Below are 6,598 nucleotides of genomic sequence, written 5' to 3'. Positions count from 1 at the left end.
TTTTCTGGCATATTGTTGATAGCATAGGAGTATGGGATCATTGTATGTGGAGGAAGTTTATTGATTGTTGATTTGTTGAGAAGGTGAAGTGTTTGTTCATTACTTGTTGCTTGTTGTATTGCATTGTGCATGCATGGTCGTAGATCATTGACACCCACTCTTGTCCCTCTAAATTTTCATCTTGAATCCGTTGTTCGAAACCCTAGGGGAAAAGGAAGTTCTAGTCAATCCATTTCATCAATGGAAGGACATGATGAGGACCATGTGGAGGACCTTGGTCACATAGACCAACATGGCATCCTCCACCCCAATATGCATTATGATAACATGCAAGTACCATTAGGCATGCCGAGGCCATTTGTTCAACCACCACAACAACAAGGCCAAGTTCCATTGGGAATGCCAAGCCAATCTATGCTCCACCACCTCCTATCATTCAAGGCAATCAAGGTGCCCATATTGCACCTCCAATTGCTAATCCTCCCCTTGCTTTAAGAGATCACTATGTGCCCAATGAATACAATACACCCACATGCATTCAATTGCCACCATTTAGAGCACACAACTATGAGATCAAACCACAAACCATTCAAATGCTTCCTAACTATCATGGACTTCCAAGTGAAGAACCCTACAAGCATTTGGATGAGTTTCTTGAAGTATGTTCCACCGAGAGATACACGGACATGCCGGAAGAGGTCTTAAGGCTTAAACTTTTTTCCATTCACCCTTAAAAACAAGGTAAAATATTGGTTTAACAATCTTAGACCTTTTTCAATAACTTCTTGAGTGGAAATGCAACAAGAGTTCTTGAAGAAGTACTATCCGGTTTCTAAGACCAATGCCATGAGAACCTCAATTCGAGAGTTTTCACACGGGGATGGGGAAACGTTCCATGAGGCATGGGAAAGATTTAATGAATTGCTTAGGAAGTGTCCACATCATGACATGCCCAAATGGTAATTAGTTCAATATTTCTTCGAGAGTTTACCAGACAACGGGTGGCTCTTACATTAATAGACATGAGGATGACGTGTGGCGTCTTTATGAGAGCATGAGTGAGAATTCTTTGCATCGAACTTTATCTTCTAAGAATGGTAGGAATTCAAGTGGAAGGAAGAGTGTTGGCTTACATCAAGTCGACCATTCCAATGAAATAACCTCCGAGATGAAGTCATTATCTCAAAGGTTTGATCAATTCTTGATCAACCAAAACTCGGCAAATCAAGTATCTTCTGTCCCTAACCATTCCCATCATGCATCTAATGAGACATGTATGACTTGTTCAAGTGTTTTACATTCTACTTCCAATTGTCCCCATGGACATGTGCAAAATGAGCATCATGAACAAGTCAATGTAACTTTTGTTAATCAAGGGAACAACCCTTATGGCAATCATTATCATCTTAGTTGGAGGAATCACCCGAATTTCACTTGGAAAAACCAAGGGGAAGGCTCAAACCCTCCCCAGGGTGGTTTCCAAGGGAAGTATGTTCCACCTCCGATGCAAAGCCAAGGTTCCCAAGGATATAGACCATTCCAATCACAAGGAAACCAATTCTCTAATTCTCATTTTCCTAATCAACCATCATATTCTCAAGGAAATGCTAAGAGTCCCGCTTTTGAAGAAAAAGTTTTGACCGCTCTAGGCACTCTAGAGGCTAACACTCAATTGCTTCATTCTCATTCTTAATCCATTGCTAAGCTTGAAACCCAAGTAGGGCAAATAGTTAGTACTTTAAATGCTAGAGAGAAAGGGAAAATGCCTTTGAATGCCCCATCAAAGCAACAATGTGTTGTGGAGACTCATTCCTCATCGGAAGGTCACACAATAGAGCATGACAATGTGGTGACTACCTTGAGAAGTGGGAAGATTGTGGACAACTAAGTGGGTATGTCCAATAAAGAGAGTGAACCGGTGCAACCACAAGTTGACACCCGTCCCGTTTCACATCCGATTCCTCCTTCATTGCATATGTATGATCTTTCAAATGAGAATGTGTTGAAAAGTGATTTGAAAAGTGATTTTGAAAAAAAAGATTTGCAACATGATTTCAAAACTTCTTGTGTTGAAGAGACTTCAAAAAAAATTTCTGAAAAGGTTTTTGAACCAAAAGCTCCATTTCCGGATGCCTTAAAAGGATCCATTTCAAATGACAAGCAAAAGGCCAAAGCAAATAAAATTATGGATATGTTTAGGCAAATGAAAGTCAATCTTCCAGTTTTGGATGCAATTAAGCAAATTCCGGCTTATGCCAAGTTCTTAAAAGACTTATGCACCCAAAAGAGAAAGAATAAAAGCCAAGCACCTAGGAAAGTGGTCTTAACCGAGCAAGTAAGCTCAATTTTGCAGCATAACACTCTTCTAAAGACCTCGGTTCACCTACCACTTCATGCATCATTGGAAATCATATAATTAATCGGGCTCTCCTTGATTTGGGAGCAAGTGTTAACCTTTTTCCATACTTAGTATATGCCAAATTAGGCTTAGGAGACTTGAAACCGACGTCGGTGGTTTTGCAACTTGCTGACCGATCCATCAAAAAGCTTAGGGGTATCATTGAGGATGTATTGATTAAGATTGATAAATTCTTCTTTCCCATTGATTTCGTTGTCATTGACACGGAACCGGTTCCAAATCCTAAGAGCCAAATTCCCGTTATCCTTGCCCGTCCTTTCTTCGCAACCGCAAATGCCAACATTAATTGTAGGACGGGGATAATGAAGATTTCATTTGGCCACATGAAGGTAAAGTTGAATATTTTTAATCCAACCCCCAATTCATTTGACAAGTATGAAGAAGCGAATGTTATAGAGAAATGTCATAACCATGAATGTGAAGGAATAGAGTCTTTGCTTGAAACCAAAATTCCAAAAAGCTCATCTTCAACCTTGAAACTAAAGAAAGTTGTTTCAAAGTCTTGTTTTGAAAGGGCATGGAAGCCCAAAGATTGCTTTGACCAAGGACCGAAAACTTCTTTTAAACTTAATCCAACAAGTTCCTTAAAGAACCATTTGTTGGGTGGAGTTCAAAACACTTATCACCCCATCAAGGAGGGGATACACTACAAGATGTTTGATTCAGGTTAAAAAAGCCCAACGTCTTGCTAAAGACGTTACAGACTAGTACATTTCATAAGGTGTCAAAACCCTATTCCTCCCTTATTTCTATCTTTAATTTCATTTCTTACGAAGTCTATATATTGGCTTTGGTTTCATATGCATTGCTAGGAACTGTGATTAGGATTGCATGCACTCTTATGTTGAAATTGAGCATTTTGCATAAGTTCGATTGATCTCAAAATGAGTTCAATCGATCGAACTTCCCACCTGTATCAAACCTGTATCTAAATCACTCTCTGTCCAATCATTCAAACAAAACCTACATATTTTAGCTCGCTGTCCCATCGTTTGAACTTGTTCCTAAATCGATCTTCAGTTTTTCGATCGATCCAACTTTATCTTGGATCGATCTGTAGTTCCAACACTTAGAAAAATTTTGAACCTGCATCCACCTGCATCCAAAAGCCTCTCTGTCTCATCAATCGAACATTTCTTCAAATCTTTGCATTCTCGATGGATCAAAAGTATTCTGAGATCGATCTTGCAGAAATCGATCTTTGTTCTTTGATTTTCAATTTTGACTTTGTTTTAAATTCTTAATTTCAAAAAATCCAAAAAATATTTTATTATTTTTATTGTCATTTTTATTTTTATTTTCAAAATAATAATAATAATAATAATAATCATAGTAAATAGAAATATAGTAATAGTAAAAAAAAATATAAAAAATATAAATAAATAAATATTTTTCAAAAATCCTAAAAATACTTTTACTTTTATTTAATTTATTTATTTTTATTTTTCAAAAATCACAAAAATATTTTGTCACTTAAGAGGAGAGATCGATTTCAGTTCGATCGATCTGAGGATTCAGTTTGATCGATCAAACTGGCAAGGGAATGTTTGTAAAAAAATCAATTTAGGGTCATTCGATCGATTTCACAAAAATCGATCTCAAACCCTCGTTTCACCCTTCACCGCTACATCCCAACTCTTCTCCATCTCTGGCGAAACTCCGGCAATCTTCATCTCATCCTGAATCTTTCTCTCTTCTCGGATCTAGGATCTCATATTCATCTCACCTTCTCTTTCGATTCCAGTAAGATCCGAGATCTCATCTGTGACTTCAAGCTTCAATTTGATGAATCCATGCTTTTAATGTTAGATCTATGTTGTTTTGATGATGCATATCGCCATTGTTGAAGCTTCGAACTTCTGTGTATATATATGCATATATGTTTTGAATAGTTCTTGATTTGACTTGATTTCGGGGGTCACGAGCCAAATCAAGTGACCAATGTTGATGCTTTGTTGTGTAGATAGGCCTACGACCATGTTTGTGAAGGCCCCGTGCCACCCACGTCACAGATCTGTGACTTTTCGAGTTTCACCTCACAATTCGATCGATCGAACTTGCATCGATCTCACATATTTATGATCGATTGAATTTCACAGATATACTTCACACATTTCACACACCATCTCTTGTGTTTCATGCTATCTCATACATGCCCAATGCTTGTGTTTTCCACATTGAATGCATTCCATACTTGTACTGTCTAGCATGCTTCACATCATGTCACTCATTCCTTGTCACTTGCATAAATTCATGTTCCTTATCTGTTGTGTCTATCTTATTTGACATACATGATTCTATTAATTGTGCTTTACTTCTTTATACTGGCACTGACTTCTTTTTTTACAAGTTTTCTTTTTATTTTGCAAGCCATGGCTAGGGTCAAGACTGTTGCTCGCACACACTATCACCGCAGGGCCAGACGGAGTTTGGACGATGAGGCAGGTCTATCTCACGCCCAGGACCCAATTCAGGAAGAGCTAATAGAGCCCACTCCACCTCAGTCTCCATCTGACAATCGACTACAGTCTTCAGGCTAGGCATCTTCTTCACAAGGTAACGCTCAGGCTGAGCACATACCATCTCCATCGCCACCTCCAGCTCAGCCAGCCCAGCATTTAGACCGGACATTACCTAGATACTCACGCCTTCGAGTGGCGCACAGTCTTTGACATAGACTACTTCTCCCGGTCTGTTCTTACCAGAGCAGCATATGACGATATAGACCAAAGGGGCATCTCAGCCATGCTAGCCCCTATCACATACCCAGTATACCCGAGGTTGGTCCGGATGTTCTTCCAAAACCTCCGACCTGCCCGAGTAACCTGGCGGAGCTGCGGACTACCATTGACGGCCACCCTATCAGTATCACGGTGGACACTCTTTCCAGATCCTGCCGTTGTCCACACGTCTGCCCTCCCGATCTCCAGGATACCTATCCTACTCTATGGAGGCCCACATATGCAAACATAGCCGTTTTACTCACAGGTCACTATGCGGTGGCGAGACTTTCGCCACTCGAACTTATTTGCCAGACAACCTGTGGTTCTTCGATTCGGTGCTATACCGAAATGTTTTTATGGCCAGCCACAAGATACAGAGGTGCGGCGACTATCTTACAGCTTTATACACCTTCTATACAGGGCACTGGCTGTCCATTCCTGTGCTCATCTGGAGCGTTATGATGAAATTGTTGTATGTTAACCATATCAGCAAGGCTAAGCCCAAAAGGGCTAAGTATCTCCCATTCGGTCATCTTATCACACAGATTCTGAGAAACCAGCGCTATCCCTTCCAGCCACGGGAGCATACTGAGTCTGGGGCCTACACATTCAAGAAGAAGGATTGGGATAAGAGCTACAACGCTCTTATCAAGAGTCTACAGGATGTCACTGCTGAGGTAGCTGAGGAGTTAGAGAGAGAGGAGATGGAGCAGGCAGTAGTAGCAGTAGATCAAGCAACGGACGATATACCAGTCGATCCGCCTACCATGCACCTGGATATTGACTTGGAGCAACCCGCAGAGGACCAGGAGCATTACTTTCTGGCTGGGTCACCCATTCAGGATGAGGAGCAGGCTCAGGATCATCATTCTCCTGCTCCAGTGGTACCTGAGGCTCCAGTACCGACAGCCGGCTATGGAGAGCGACTCCAGGCTTTGGAGGATGCTGTAGTATCTATCCGCGCCAACACGGTCTCTATCCGAGCTGACATTTCATCTCTCCATACCGATGTCATGGCTGCGTTGCGAGACTTATCTCGAGATATCCACGGAGCACACCCTGTCCATCCTACCTCCTCTTCCTGATCTCTCTATCCCTTTACTCCTGTCATTTTATATATCTGTGATACATTATTACTATTACTCTATTTTTGTGGCCAGTCTATTGGCCCTGATACTGTGCTATGATGTATATTATTTCTATTTATACATGCTATATGTTGGATGTCATACCTTGTATTGATATATCTGTTTGTGATTGACTCCATCAGGTGTATCCCAGTGACTTCAGTGAGAGAGAGTACTGCCCAAAATTTTCAGGACCACCCTTATACCTCTTTCTATTTTCAGTTGCTATCCCATTTACACTTGCATATCCACTGTGCACTATTATTATCCCTCTTGTTATCTGATAAGTTTTATCCAAGTGCCAAATTTTCAAGACCACAGTTAATCCC

General features: G+C 40.7%; 1 pseudogene; it reads right to left on the bottom strand.

Annotated features, from left to right (window-relative positions):
• Nucleotides 1-851: 851 nt before the first annotated feature.
• Nucleotides 852-950, bottom strand: LOC132310703 (small nucleolar RNA R71; annotated as a pseudogene).
• Between the last annotated feature and the right edge of the window lie 5,648 nt (nucleotides 951-6,598).

Source organism: Cornus florida, unplaced genomic scaffold (assembly GCF_030987335.1).
Source record: "Cornus florida cultivar Cherokee Brave unplaced genomic scaffold, ASM3098733v1 CherokeeBrave_3.0.0_Hap2_Chr05, whole genome shotgun sequence".
NCBI classification, from domain to species: domain Eukaryota; kingdom Viridiplantae; phylum Streptophyta; class Magnoliopsida; order Cornales; family Cornaceae; genus Cornus; species Cornus florida.
The sequence above is the reverse complement of the archived record's forward strand: the minus strand, read 5'-3'. Positions and strand labels throughout refer to the sequence as shown.